Genomic DNA, 16366 nt, shown 5'->3' with positions numbered 1-16366 from the left:
GGTTCAAGGGTCATAGAGGGGAGCGGAATGGTGATATTTGATGGGCCAAAGGTGGTGGAACGGGTTTGAAAGGTGACGCTCACTATTTTTCCAAACTGACCTTGACCATCCAGTTAGTCAGTCAGTGAGATCCTTTAAAGTCTTTTTGGGTGTGTTGAGTTCAAGGTCAGCACAAGTGGTTGACTGAAGTGATACCCTTTAGTGAAGAACAATTAACAGTTGTCTTCCCCGTATGGTGAAGCACACACAACAGCAGGTTTCTTCTCGACTACTGGGTTCTCATAACATTGAGATTTCGGCAAGGTCTGAACTTCCATTCAGGGGCCGGGAGGGAGGGAAGGAGGGAGGTAGATGCCTTCAAAGGACATGCTGGTGGGTGGCGGGCAACTCATGACTCCAAATTTACTTCCTCCCGGGTGAATGGCCACGGTCGACAAGAGTCAATGAGGCTCGTCTTTCTATGCTGCCAAGGCAATTGTTTCTCGATAGAGTATTGAGGATACTGGAGGCAAGTGGAAAAGTAGCAGAGGGAGGGTTCTTGTACATGGTTTTCATCCAGGTGAGGAGAAAACAGCCCATCACAGGTTGGCACATATCCTGCAGAAGCAAGGACTTGAGCAGCATGAGGCAAGGGGGCTTCAATAAGGTCAAGATGCTGCCAAATGGGCTCCACAGCAACAGTGAGCATTGGTCCAACCATGTGTGTAGTGCAGATGGTGTTCATATCTAGAAATGAGTGAAAGGCAATGTCGGAGGCACCTTTGTATGTCCAGGGATATGTTGCTCACATTTGGCAGCTTCTCCAGTACTAGTTGTGGCTTCAAAGACTCTGGGCGAGCACTGCAGAGCTCCTGGCCTGCATAAAGGAAATGGGTACTATTTAAATGTGGTGCCAGCACCTTCAACCCCATGGAGTAATGGTCGTGCGGGCAATGTCCTGCCCCCTCCAATATTTGCCATGCATATTGTGGATGCATAATTTACGAGCTAATCAGTGGAAGCTTGCACCTGTTTAGGTGTCCCGCCACCCAATTGAGAATCGCGCTGACTTTCCTGCCAGCCACTGTGATTTGAACTCCAGGACAGGAGATTCCACCCGATAGCTTTGATCTTCCTAGCATTTAATTGGAGTAAATTTCTCCTCATCCAGCTCTGGATGTTGAACAAGCAGGCTGAGAGAATTGGTGGTAAGGTAGACTTGGGTTTCATCAGCATTCACATGGACAAATATCTCTGAGGGGCAGCATTGATACTGTGAGCGCATCAAGGATAAATCCTTGGGGATACCTGACTTAATGGTATGGGAACAGAAACAGAAACCATTGCATCTTGCCGTGATTTGATAGATAAGAATGGAATCAAATGAGTGCAGTCCCACCCAGCTGGACAATAGTGCAGAGGTACTGGAGGAGGGTGATATGGTTAACCTGGTCAAAGGCTGCAGACAGGTTGAGAAGGATGTGGAGAGATAGTTCACCTTTGTCACAGTTACTTAGGACTTAATTAGTAACTTTAGTGAGATCTAACATTTCACTTGCACCTCCTCCAGTTTGCTTTATTGTATTCGCTGCTCCCAATGGGGATGTCTCTACACTGGGAGCCTAAACGCAGAGTGGATGACCGCTTTGCGGAACACCTTCGCTCAGTCCGCAAGCATGACCACAGCCTTAATTTTAGCTCAGCATTTTGCTCTCATGCCCACAGGTCTGCCTATGGCCAGCTGCAATGTTCCAGTGAAGCCCGACGCAAGCTGGAGGAGCAGCAACTCATCTTCTGGAATTAGGCATTTTGCAACCCCTGGGACACATTATTGAGTTCAACAACTTTAGTCTGTGACCTTCCTTTTCCATCATAAGCCCGCCTTTTAAAAATATTCCATACATGTATTGTCTCAGTGCAACCCCCTCCTCAACCCCCCCCCCCCCCCACACACACACACACACCAGGCCATCCGTTTTTTGTTCTTAAAATTATTACAGCTTGTTGCAATCTCTCACAGCTACAGTTTAATATATATCACATTTTCCCTTCTCTTCAGTTCTGGCAAAGGGCCAAATGGACTCTGTTTTCTCTCCCTGCCGGATGCTGCCGGACCTGTTGAGTTTTTCCAGCATCCTCTGTTCTTGTTTCAGATTCCAGAATCTGTAGTATTTTGCATATTTTAGTAAATTCTGTTTAGACACTGGCAGGGGCGGAAACCTGATTGGAGTTCAGGGAAAGATGGGCACGGATTTGGGAGATGACCAATACATTTGAAGGTTTAGGGGAGGAAACGGAGATGGTTAGGGGTTGTTTGTTGAGGAGGGGGCAATTGTTCAGAACCAGATATAGATTTTAGTTTATTTATTTGTGTGTGATAAAGGTCTAGTTTCTTTAGGCCTTTCCTTTGTGAAATGGAGCCACCAAGTCTTGAAGAGCTGGGTTACCAAGGAGGATTAGTAACTTAGGGAAGTAAAAAGAAACACATGGTAGAAAAACTGCTGTTGCCTAGAATCAGGGGTCTAGAGAGAGAGAGACCCATAGAGACATAGGGGGAATCAGAAAGCAGATTTAGTTGAGTTGATATTTGGATACCACAAAGTGAAGACAGAAATGCCTCAGAAGAAAGAAGAAAGTTACCAAAACCAGGGAATGGGAAAGAAAGGGGGTCCCAAGAGGATCTTATAGTAAAGGGAAAAGCACAGGAATCTGAAAAAGCTCCCGTTAAATGAGGTCAGAGTGAGGAGCAGAGAAAAAGGATCTGAATTAAAGAGACAGAGCTGCGGGGAGCAGACTTGGCATGAGAAACCTGATGACCTGAGGAACAGCCGAAGGTCGATGACTCCTTCCTACGGACCTTTGAAGGAGCAGTGCTCTGCTTGGCACAGCCAAATATATGAAAGTGTAGCTTGAATACAGATAGAGATCCAGAGGATAGGAACCCTGGAAAGAGAGGTTGAAACCCTGAAGGTGGATCATTGCTGGAGATGTATGAGTGAAAGCATTCTTTGGGAGAGAATTTGAAGGCAAGTTTGGAAGTGTGGTAAACCACTATTAATGTATTATATGTTTGTGGTAAACTTTTACTGTACTACATGTATTGTGGTAAACCACTGCCTGATGGCTCCGCCTCCCCTCGGGCTCGGTATAAAGGTGGCTGACCACCGGCCCTGCCCAGTCGGGATCAGTGGCCAGGAGGCTTTCTGTTTAGCTTATTAAAGCCACAGTTTTGTTCACTACTCGTCTTGTGTTAATTGATGGCACATCAGGAAGGCCACATAAGAAAGACAGGGTTTGAGTGAGACCGCGTGGCTCACAGTGTCTGGTTGGGGAGGGGGGGGGGGGGGGGGGGTGCGGGGGGGCTGGTGTTGCTGAGCAATCCAATTTTGGAATGTATTATTGCTGACCACTGTTCACCTAATAGTTTACATAGACTGTATATTTACTGTGAATAGCAGAGTATAAGATGGATTTTGTAACTTGTTTTAATAAACATTTTATTGAAGTATTTATGGTTTTACAACAACAACAAAATAAACAATGTACATGAAATTATAAACATAGTGCAAAAGCCGTCTTCCTCCCTTACAGCTCCCACCTTTATTAACCCTCTACTCTGAGCTAAACTAACCCCACCCCCCCCCCCCCCCCACGTCTGCTGACGGTTAATTTTCCCCAAAGAAGTCGACAAACGGCTGCCACCTCCGGGCGAATCCTAACATTGACCCTCTCAAGGCGAACTTGATTTTCTCCAAACAGAGAAAGCTAGCCATGCCAGTTAGCAGGTCTCTGACTTCGGGGGCTTTGAGTCCCTCAAAGCTAATAATATGTCTCCGGGCTACCAGGGAAGCAAAGGCCAGAACGTCTGCCTCTTTCTCCTCCTGGATCCCAGGTCTTCTGACACCCTGAAAATCGCAACCTCTGGACTTGGGGCCACCCTTGTTTTTAACACCATGGACATGACATCCGCAAACCCCTGCAAGATTCCCCTAAGCTTCGGGCATGCACAGAACATATGGACATGTTCGCTAGCCCTCCCGCACACCTTGCGAACCTATCTTCTACCCCAAAGAACCTGCTCATCTGGGCCACTGTCATGTGGGACCGGTAAACGACCTTAAATTGTATCAGGCTGAGCCTGGTACATGTTGTGGACGCATTGACTCTACTCAACGCGTTCACCCAAAGACCATCCTCTATCTCTCCTCCTAACCCCTCTTCCCATTTGCGTTTCAGCTCCTCGGTCTGCGTCTCCTCTGACCCCATGAGTTCCTTCTAAATGTCAGAAACCCTCCCTTCTCCCACCCACACCCTGGGCGTCATTCTCCGACCCCCCGCCGGGTCGGAGAATGGCCGTTGGCCGCCGTGAATCCCGCCCCGCCCCTGCCGAAGTCTCCGGTACCGGAGATTGGGCGGGGGCGGGAATCGGGTTGCGCCGGTTGGCGGGACCCCCCCGCTCAATTCTCCGGCCCGGATGGGCTAAAGTCCCGCCCAGAAATTGCCTGTCCCGCCGGCGTAAATCAAAGCTGGTATTTACCGGCTGGATCAGGCGGCGTGGGCGGGCTCCGGGGTCCTGGAGGGGGCGCGGGGTGATCTGACCCTGGGGGGTGCCCCCACGGTGGCATGGCCCGCGATTGGGGCCCACCGATCCGCGGGCAGGCCTGTGCCGTGGGGGCACTCTTTCCCTTCCGCCTCCGCCGCGGCCTCCACCATGGCGGAGGCGGAAGAGATTCTCCCCACTGCGCATGCGCGGGAAACTGTCGGCGGTCGCTGACGCTCCCGCGCATGCGCCGCATTTCCGCGCCAGCTGGCGGGGCAACAAACGCCATTTCCGCCAGCTGGCGGGGCGGAAATCCCTCCGGCACCGGCCTAGCCCCTCAATGCTGGTGCTCGGCCCCCAAAGATGCGGAGCATTCCGCACCTTTGGGGCGGCGCGATGCCCGCCTGATTGGCGCCGTTTTTGGTGCCAGTCAGCGGACATCGCGCCGTTGGGGGAGAATTTTGCCCCCTATCTTGTATCCCCCTTGGTGGTAGGAGCGGGAAGGTTGAGACCTGCCTGCGTAGGAAGTCCTGCACCTGCAGGTACCTAAACACATTTCCCCTCGCCAATCCAAATTTCTCCTCCAGTTCCCTCAGGCTAGAAAAGCTCCCCTCCATACACATATCTCCATCCTCTCAATCCCTGCTCTCTGCCATCTCCGGAACCCTCCATCCAGCCTACCTGGGGCATACCTGTTATTATTACAGATTGGAGATCACACTGAAGCTCCCTCTGCTCCCACATGCCTCCTCCATTGCCCCCAGACCCTCAAGGCTGCCACCACAACGGGGCTGGTGGAGTGCCGTGCCGGCGGGAACGGCAGAGGCGCCGTTACCAATGCCCCCAAACTGGTGCCTTGCATGATGCCGCCTCCACACGCTCCCATACCGACCCTCCCCCCACCACCCACTTCCTGATCATGGCTATATCCGCTGGCCGCCCAATAATAATTACTAAAGTTCATCAGCGCCAGCCCGCCCCCACGGCCCGGCTCCGCTCAAGCATCCCCTTTTTTACTCGCGGGGTCTTACCCGCCCATACAAAGCCAGTGATCAGCTTATTGACCCGTTTAAAGAAGGACTGCAGAATAAGGATGTGGAGACACTGAAACACAAACAGGAATCTCGGGAGAACCGTCATTTTCACTGTCTGCACCCTCCCAGCTAGTGGCAACGGAAGCGCATCCCACCTTTGAAAATCGTCCCTCATTTGGTCTATTAATCGGGCCAAATTTAACTTGTGTAGCCGTTCCCATTCCCGTGCCACCTGGATGACTAGGTATTGAAAGCTTCCCCCTACCACCCTAAATGGCAGCTCCCCCAATTGCCTCTCCTGCCCCCTTGCCTGGACCGCAAACATCTCACTTTTCTCCATATTTAGTTTATACCCCGAAAACCGGCCAAATTCCACCAGAATCCTCATAATTTCTTTTATCCCTTCTAGCGGTTCCGAAACATACAGGAGCAGGTCGTCTGCTTAAAGCAAGACACTGTGTTCCACTTCCTCCCGGACCAGCCCCTTCCAGCCTCTTGAGGCACTCAGCGCAATTGCCAGCAGCTCTATGGCTAACGCGAACAGCAGTGGGGAGAGGGGGCATCCCTGTCTCGTCCCCCGATGCAACCTGAAATAGTCCGATGTTGACCTGTTCGCCCGTACGCTTGCGACCGGAGCCTGATACAACAGCCTGACCCAGTCAATAAAGCCCCACCTGAGGCACGATCAATTGGACAAAGACGATAGTTGAATCCAACTGAGGCTTTATTGCTATCAGATATGTGGCCTCCCACAGCAGCTGGCGAAATGGCTGCTAGCTGGAGGCCACGCAATTTATACCTCCGCCTCCTGGGCGGAGCCAGCAGGCAGGGACTACCGGCGAACCTGTAGTACAGATCCTACCGTACAATACATAATACAGGTTCAACAGTGTTTTACCACATTCACCCCCTGTTAAAAATTGAGTCCGGCGGGAGTGGTGGATAACTATATCCAGCAATGAGTTAATATTTACAAGGTTTGAGCAAACAATTGTCCTTTGATGTCCGGTGCACCTGTCCGAGGTTTAGCCGGTCCGGGGCCTTGATGTTCCTCTGGGAGCGACGCAATGGTGTCGGCGATGTTGGTGCTGATCTGGTCGAAGGTGACTCCGGGATCGTGCCAAAATCCTCTTCATCATCGGGCGTGGGCAGAGGGGGGACGGACGGTCGTGGGAGGGGTGGTGCTGTTGTGAGCGATGGGGGAGGGGAGGGTGGCACCAGGGGCGAAGAGGGTGGTGTGGGGGTGGAACCTGCTGATGCCAGGTCCCTGAGGGAGACCGTATCCTGGCGGCCATCGGGGCACGCCACGTAGGCGTACTGGGGCTTTGCGTGGAGCAAGTGCACCCTCTCCACCAACGGGTCCGCCTTGTGGAGTCGGACGTGCTTACGGAGAAGCACGGTTCCCGGAGTTGAGCCAAGTCAGGAGCGACACCCCGGATGTGGATTTCTGGGGAAGGCAAAAAGACGTTCATGGGGTGTATTGTTAGTGGCAGTGCAGAGTAATGAGCGAATGGAGTGGAGTGTATCAGGGAGGACCTCCTGTCAGTGGGAGGCTGGGAGGTTTCTGGACCGTAGGGCCAGCTGGACGGCCCTCCATACCGTCCCATTCTCCCTTTCTACCTGTCCGTTTCCCCGGGGGTTGCAGCTTGTCGTTCTGCTGGAGGCGATACCCCTGCTGAGCAGGAACTGACGCAGCTCATCACTCATGAATGAGGATCTCCTGTCACTGTGGATGTAGGCGGGGAAACCGAACAATGCGAAGATTGTGCTGAGGGCTTTAATGACGGTGGAAGATGTCATGCCGGGATGGGATGGCAAAGGGGAACCTGGAGTATTCGTCAATCACACTGAGGAAATATGTGTGACGGTCGGTGGAGGGGAGGGAGCCTTTGAAATCCATGCTGAGGCGTTCAAAGGGGCGGGAGGCTTTCACCAGGTGCGTGTGGTCCGGCCGGTAGAAGTGCGGCTTGCACTCCGCACAGACCTGGCAGTCCCTGGTGATTGTCCTTACTTCCTCGACGGAGAAGGGCAGATTTTGTGCCTTAATGAAGTGATACAACCGTGTGACTCCTGGGTGACAAAGGTTGTCGTGCAGGGCCCGGAGTCGGTCTACCTGTGCGCTGGCACATGTACCTCGTGATATGGCGTCTGGAGGTTCGTTGAGTATGCCGGGGCGATACATAATCTCGTAATTATCGGTGGAGAGCTCGATTCTCCAAAGCCTTTTCTGCATCCATTGCAACCACTACCTCCACATCCCTACCTTCTGGGGGCATCATGATCACATTTAACAATCTTCTTACATTGGCCGCCAACTGCCTACCCGTAACAAATCCCGTCTGGTCCTCCCCAATCACGTCCGGCACACAGTCTCCAATCCTAGAGGACAAGATTTTGGCCAGCAGTTTGGCATCCACATTTAGTAGGGATATCGGCCTGGAGGACCCGCATAGCTCCGTGAGATCGTCGGGTGAAGCACCCCACGTTCCCTTGCCTCATTGAATATCCCAGAGAACGTTTTATAGAACTCCACAGGGTTCCCGTCCAGCCCCGGGGCTTTACCTGACTGCGTGGCCTTCAGCCCCTCTGCTATTTCCTCCAATCCAATCGGGGCCCCCAGCCCTTCTACCAACCCCCCGTCTACCTTCGGGAAATTCAGCCCCCCTAAAAAGTGACTCATCCCCTCCGACCCAGCTGGGGGTTCCGACTCATACAACCTACTGTAAAACTCCTTGAACGCCTTGTTAGCCCCTGCTGAATCTCCGACCAAGTTCCCGTCCCCATCCCTTACTTTCCCTATCTCCCTGGCTGCCTCCCTCTTTCTAAGCTGCTGCCAACCATTCTGCTGGCCTTCTCCCCATGTTCATAGATTCCTTCCTCAGCTGCTCCACCACCCTCCCTGTAGTTAACAAGCCAAACTCCGCCTGTAGCCTCCGTTGCTCCCTTAGAAGCCCTGCCTCTGGGGTCTCCGCATATCACCTGTCGACCTGCAATACCTTCTTTAGCAGTCGGTCCATCTCTGCTCTGTCTACCTTCTCCCTGTGGGCCCGTATCGAGATCAGCTCCACACTAACCACCGCCTTCAATGCCTCCCAGACCACTGCCGCCGAAACTTCACCCGTCTCATTGACTTCCAGGTAGTTCAGAATACATTTCCTCAGCCGCCCGCATACCTCTTCATCAGCTAAAAGTCCTACGTCCAGCCTCCAGTGCGGACGCTGGCTACTCTCCTTGCTAACCTGTAGCTCAGCCCAGTGCGGGGCATGATCCAAGACTGTGATCGCCGAACACCCCATGTCCACTACCCCTGTCAGTAGAGCCCTGTTCAAAATTTTAAAAAATCAATCCGGGAGTACACTTTATGCACGTGTGAGTAGAAGGAGAATTCCTTCACTCTCAGCTGCCCAAATCTCCATGGATCCACCCCCGCATTTGCTCCATGAACCCCTTTAGCTCCTTCGCCATTGCTGGCACCCTGCCCGTTCTTGAGCTCGACCGGTCTAACCCAGGGTTGATAACTGTGTTAAAGTCCACTCCCGTGACCATCTTATGCGAATCCAGGTCAGGGATCTTCCCCAACATCCTCTTTATAAACTCCACATCATCCCAATTTGGCACGTTCACTAGCACCACCGGTAAACCCTCCAGCTTCCCACTGACCATAATGTACCGGTCTCCCACATCCGCAACTATTCTTTCCGCCTCAAATACCACTCGCTTATTAATCAGGATCGTGACCCCTCTAGTCTTCGAGTCCAGCCCCGAGTGAAAAACCTGTCCGATCCATCCCTTCCTTAATCTGATCTGATTAGTTACTCTAAGATGTGTCTCCTGTAACATTACCACATCCGCCTTCAGTCCCCTCAATGCGCGAACACGCGTGCCCTCTTAACGGGCCCATTTAGCCCTCTCACATTCCATGTGATAAGCCTAGTTGGGAGGCTCATCGCCGCGCCCCCCCCCTTGCCGATCAGCCATCACCTTTCTTCGGCCAGTCTCCAACCCGCACCCCACGCATCCGCCGGCCCGCCCCCAGGGAGCCTCTGCCCCTGACCTCCTTTCTGTCCCACAGCAAACATCCCTCCCCCGTCAGCAAAACATTTTCCCCCAGTCCCCCCCTTGTAACAGCACTATGTAAATCAACCCCTTCAACAAGCATAACATCTACTCACCCCCCACTGCGCTTCTGTGAGCTAGCCTGCCCAGCTAGCTTGGTGACCCCCGCCCATGGCGCCAGATATTCTCCCACCTATTGATCCCTCCCCCCCCTCCCCTCCTCCCTGCTCAGGCTCACATATTCAAAAGAAAAGCAATCCCAACAGAATTGCCCAGAAAAAAACCAGGAAAAACAAAGAAAAGATCAAACGGAAGATCCAACATCTAACAAACACACCACCATCCCCCATCAGTGCAAATGTAAACTTTAGCTCACTCAGCTCTACAGCAGGCCCCAAATCAATACAGAAGGCATTACAGATAACGTCCAAAAAACAAGAAACTTTTTCAACATGAGCGCTGCAGCAAAGTTCAATGACCTCAGTCCGCCACCAGTCCTTTCCTTCTAGCGAAGTCCATTGCCTCCTCGGGCGACTCAAAATAAAAATGTTGCTCCTCATATGTGACCCAAAGACGGGCCGGATACAGCAGTCCAAACTTCACCTTTTTCTTAAAAAGGGTCAACTTTATCTGATTGAAACCCGCTCTTCTCCTGGCTGCATCCACACTCAGATCCTGATAGATCCGCAGGATGCTGTTCTCCCATTTACAACTCCGTGTCTGCCTGGCCCACTGTAAAATACGCTCCTTGTCCAAGTACCTGTGGAATCTCACCACCATTGCCCTCAGGGGGTCCCCCACTCGCGGCTTCCTCGCGAGCGCTCTGTGAGCCCTGTCCACCTCCAAGGGTCGGCAGAACGTCCATCCCCCAGTACTTCTCAAACATGCCCGCTGTGTATGCCCCAGCGTCCGCTCCTTCGGACCCCTCCGGGAGACCAACGATTCTCAAGTTCTATCAGCGGGACCTATTCTCTAGGTCCTCCACATTCTCCAGGAGCCTTTTCTAAGATGGATTTTGTAATTTGTATGACCTTTACGAATTTGCCTATGTATCTGTGAAGGTGTAGTTGAAGTGAAAGAGTAGTGCAACATATTTAATCGTTTCGTCCGTGTGGAGTTTGCACATTCTCTCCGTGTTTGTGTGGGTTTCGCTCCCACAACTCAGAGATGTGCAGGGTCACACTAAATTGCCCCTTAATTGGAAAAAATGAATTGGGTACACTAAATATATATTTTTAAAATATTTTCTTCTTGAATAAATGTTTCATTCTTTTATTAAATATTAATCGGAATAAAGGTTTGGCAGTGGAAATCCTCGTCGACAGGATCCTCCTGTCCGCTGGCAGCACACTCATGCCTGTGGGTTTTCCGGTGGCGTGGGATGGCCTCAATGGGAAATCCCATTGGCCAGTTGCAGGAACGGAGAATCCCGCTGCCGGCGGGGGACGTCGCACAGGAAAATGCAGCCGGCGGGATGGAGAATCCCGCCCAGGATCTATCAAGTCTGTTTCCACCCTAGGATCTGACTTGTCCAGTAGAAACATCAGCTGGGAACGTAACAGTGATGAGATGTACATTTGCAGGAATGAGAGACCGAACCTGAAGAGGGACCCTTAAACAATTATCAGTGAACGCATTGCTACCAGTACCTCTGGTGTCCCTCAAGGATTTATCCATGGTTCCCTGCTCTTTCATTATTCCTGGAGATTGAAAATACCTTTTTAAAAGATGTTTTTTCAAAAAAAATTAAAGCAGCTTTACCAGTTTGAGCTTCAGAAATGGGCAGAACCTAGTGACAGTGTGCAGCAGTGCGTGAAGAAAGCGAACAGCATCAGGCTTATCCAGCTGAAATATATGTTCTGTTGGCTGGCAACAATCCACATTTGATGAGAATTTGTAATGAACGTATTATGCCTCACTTACTGTGACAATGTCACTGTAGCAGCGTCACATCATTGAGGGGGAACAAATTCATATTGCTCGTAAAATGTATTGGTGCTCCATGAATTCCTATTTAAAAGAAAAAATATTATTAATTTGCAGTCATTTACTCAACTGATACCTGGGATGCAGGGGTTATCTCATAAGGGAAGGTTGAACAGGCTGGGTCCATATCCCTGCATCCCAGGAGTAAATGGGGGATGTGGGTCCGTATCCATTGGACTTTAGGGGATTGAGAGGTGATCTCATTGAAACATATAAGATCCTGAGGGGAGATGACAGGGTGCATTCTGAAAGAATATCCCCCTGTGGGAGGGACTAGAACTAGAGTAAAAAATAAGGGGGTCTCCCAATTAAGAAGGAGATGATGATACATTTGTTGAATGTCAGAGCCGGCTTGACGGGCCGAATGGCCTACTCTTGCACCTAATTCATGTTTTTTTATTTGTTCAGGGAATGTGGGCATCTCAGACTGGGGCATCCCTAATTGCCGTTGAACTGAGTGGCTTGCTAGGTCAATTCAGAGGCCATTTAAGAGTCAACCACATTGCTATGGGTCTGGAGTCACGTGTAGACCAGACCCGGTAAGGATGGCAGATTTCCTTCCATGAAGGTCATTAGTGAACCAGGTGGGTTTTTACAACTATTGAGAATGATTTCATGGTCATCGTTAGACTTTTAATTCCAGATTTTTATTGAATTCAAATTCCATCACCTGCCGTGGTGGGATTCGAACCCGGAGCATTATCCAGGGTCTCTGGATTACTTACTAGTCCAGTGACAATACCACTACGCCACTGTCTCCCCATAATTACCAGGGCCCAGTTCCTTGATCATCAAGTACTGAACCTTACTTGAACAAGCATTAGTGTGAATGTTGGATGGGAAAAGGGTCAATTTCAATTTATTGAATAACTGCCAACTCTCACTATTTAAGATCGCCCATCAACATGGCCGCATTTATGTAGTACCATAGACTAACTGCGGCCGACCAAACTAATTACCAGCAGAAGCCTTAACCCTCAGGAAGATGGGACGAGATCTGAGGAAAATGAAAAGGTACAACATATGTTAAATAAATATTACAATGATAGGGAGTTTAAATGTAACTGTCAAAATATGGAAGATATTTGGAATTTGGGTCCAGAAATGGATCCAAGATGTAACAGGCAACTTAGGGGCTAAAAAGACTGCTACAAGCGGACTCAAAGAGATACTCCCACACCTGGCGGAGTCACATGGTCCCATTCAGACTTAAACTTGTTGGGGAATGCACATGGTGATTTGCCCGAGATCCATTGTCTTTTGGAACATTCCTGCATGACTAATCATTATCCTATTACAGAGTCAAGGGCAGCATGTGGTGCAGTGGATAGCACTGGGACTGTGGTGCTGAGGACCCGGGTTCAAATCCAGGCCCTGGGTCACCCCACAACCCAAAGATGTGCAGGTTAGGTGGATTGGCCAGGCTAAATTAGAACATAGAACAGAGAACATTACAACGCAGTACAGGCCCTTTGGCCCTCGATGTTGCGCCGACCTGTGAAACCACTCTAAAGCCCATCTACACTATTCCCTTGTCGTCCATATGTCTATCCAATGACCATTTGAATGCCCTTAGTGTTGGCGAGTCCACTACTGTTGCAGGCAGGGCATTCCACCCCTTACTACTCTCTGAGTAAAGAACATTCCTCTGACATCTGTCTTATATCTATCTCCCCTCAATTTAAAACTATATCCCCTCATGCTAGACATCACCAGCCGAGGAAAAAGGCTCTCACTGTCCACCCTATCCAATCCTCTGATCATCTTGTATGCCTCAATTAAGTCACCTCTTAACCTTCTTCTCTCTAACGAAAACAGCCTCAAGTCCCTCAGCTTTTCCTCATAAGATCTTCCCTCCATACCAGGCAACATCCTGGTAAATCTCCTCTGCACTCTTTCCAATGCTTCCACATCCTTCCTATAATGCGGCGACCAGAATTGCACGCAATACGCCTGGAAAAAAAAAATTGGGCACTCGGAATTTAAAAAAAAAATCCTATTACAGAGTCTGTTGAACCATTTGTCCATCATGAGAAGGTTAGTTGCATATAAATGGCATTGATCTGGGGCTGGATTCTCCATTATTGGGACAATGACCCCACGCCAGCGTCAAAGCGGTATTGGTTTACTCCTGAGAATCCTGGATTAAAGAGACACGGATTCTCAGCCCTGCAGAGGGCTAGCAAGGACCTGGAGTAAATCTTGCAGCTTTTGCTGTAGATACGGGCCCCCGCACTTCCGGGTCAGAGGCCGTGCATGCGCATGGTGGCAGCCTCCAGTGGCTGCGCCGTGCTCCATGGCGGACTCGGACCGTGGAGCTGGACCCGAAAAAGAGAGCCCGCAGCCACCACTTGAGTATCCCGAGCGGCATGACCAGATTATATCCACTTCTGTTGGTCAGGGGCAGAGGATATCAGAGCGGGCCTCTGGCAATGGCCCCAGGAGGCAGACCATACTCCCCGAGTATGCCACGTTTCGGTGCCCAGAGAATCAGCGAATCAGCCCCGGTCCCGATTTCTGCATCAAACTGGATTCTCCGCCCCGGTGCCAGCAGCGTTTTCACCGTCAGGGTGCAGAGAATCCAGCCCCTGGTCTTTAGTGTAAATGGGACTGGGCAAACAGTCAGCCTAATTACAGTTGATAAGTTCCAGCCTGATCATTTCAGACGAGGGCTGGGCAGAGCTCAGAGGGATAATCAATTTGAACCAGGCAAAGGAAAAGGATGTCATCGAATATGTCATGAAAAAAGCCACAGAGGCTTTGGAAAAGGGTTCTGAATGAATTACCCAAACAGGAGAAAGATTGCTTCCTAAATGCAAGTGCTGCCTTTAGAGTGCTGTATTTTCATGCAAAGTGTTGTTTGATGGGAAGTAGTGTTAAGGTTAAGAAACTCCATGTCATCTGTTAGTAACTGTGAAGTAAAAGTTTAAATATTGATTCCTTTTGTTTTGATAAAGTTTGCTTTTTAAAATAACCAAGCCCTATTTGTTACATTATTATTCGCGGAACGAATCGATCTCTCTTCACAGTCTTAAAACTTTTAAAAAATGTTACGTATCTGGTTCAGTATCTTAGCCATTGTTGAGGGCTGACCAAGCATCCATAACTGTAAAATTCTGGGGAACAGTACATCCTCAAAATATTGTGACATGTTTGCCATGATACACCACTTCATCTCGAGAGTACATGTGCTTTTGCTGTCTTTGTTTGAAATTTCAACCTTAAAAGCTCTGAACAATATTCTCAATCACAACTTGGGATCACCAATTCTGTCATTGAAAACAGGTGGTAGAGTCATACAAAGTGCTTCAGCACATGCCAGTGCTCCGGTAAAGACTCCCATGTTGTTGTGTATGGGACCGTGGCACAGTGGTTAGCACTGCTGCCTCACAGCGCCAGGGACCTGGGTTCAATTCTGACCTTGGATGACTGACTGTGTGGAGTTTACATGTTCTCCTCTTGTCTGCATGGGTTTTCTCCAAGTGCTCCGGTTTCCTCCTACAGGCCAGAAGATGTGCAGGCTAGGTGAATGCTGTTACCCCTTAGTGTGCTATGGGGTTACAGGGGTAGGGCGGGGGAAGTGGGCTCAGGTAGCGTGCTCTTTCGGAGGGTCGGTGTAGACAGGATGGGCCAAATGTCCTCCTTCTGCACTGTAGGGATTCTATAACATCTTTTTTTTTAAATTAAATATTTTATTGAAAATTTTTGGTCAACCAACACAGTACATTGTGCATCCTTTACACAATATTATAACAACACAAATAACAATGACCTATTTTATAAACAAAAAATGAATAAATAATAAATAACAAAAATGAAAACTAGCCCTAATTGGCAACTGCCTTGTCACAAGTAACACTCTCCAAAAATATAATTTAACAGTCCAATATATAATTATCTGTAGCAACGACCTATACATACTATACAGTATATATTAACAACCCTGAGAGTCCTTCTGGTTCCTCCCCCCCCCCGATCCTGGGCTGCTGCTGCTGCCTTCTTTTTCCCATTCCGTCTATCTTTCTGCGAGGTATTCGACGAACGGTTGCCACCGCCTGGTGAACCCTTGAGCCGACCCCCTTAGGACGAACTTAATCCGCTCTAGCTTTATAAACCCCGCCATGTCATTTATCCAGGTCTCCACCCCCGGGGGCTTGGCTTCTTTCCACATTAGCAATATCCTGCGCCGGGCTACTAGGGACGCAAAGGCCAAAACATCGGCCTCTCTCGCCTCCTGCACTCCCGGCTCTTGTGCAACCCCAAATATAGCCAACCCCCAGCTTGGTTCGACCCGGACTCCTACTACTTTTGAAAGCACCTTTGTCACCCCCATCCAAAACCCCTGTAGTGCCGGGCATGACCAAAACATATGGGTATGATTCGCTGGGCTTCTCGAGCACCTCGCACACCTATCCTCCACCCCAAAACATTTACTGAGCCGTGCTCCAGTCATATGTGCCCTGTGTAATACCTTAAACTGAATCAGGCTTAGCCTGGCACACGAGGACGACGAGTTTACCCTGCTTAGGGCATCTGCCCACAGCCCCTCCTCGATCTCCTCCCCCAGCTCTTCTTCCCATTTCCCTTTTAGTTCATCTACCATAGTCTCCCCTTCGTCCCTCATTTCCCTATATATATCTGACACCTTACCATCCCCCACCCATGTCTTTGAGATCACTCTGCCCTGCACCTCTTGTGTCGGGAGCTGCGGGAATTCCCTCACCTGTTGCCTCGCAAAAGCCCTCAGTTGCATATACCTGAATGCATTCCC

This window comes from Scyliorhinus torazame, chromosome 17 (assembly GCF_047496885.1).
Source record: "Scyliorhinus torazame isolate Kashiwa2021f chromosome 17, sScyTor2.1, whole genome shotgun sequence".
Taxonomy (NCBI): Eukaryota; Metazoa; Chordata; class Chondrichthyes; order Carcharhiniformes; family Scyliorhinidae; genus Scyliorhinus; species Scyliorhinus torazame.
The sequence above is the reverse complement of the archived record's forward strand: the minus strand, read 5'-3'. Positions refer to the sequence as shown.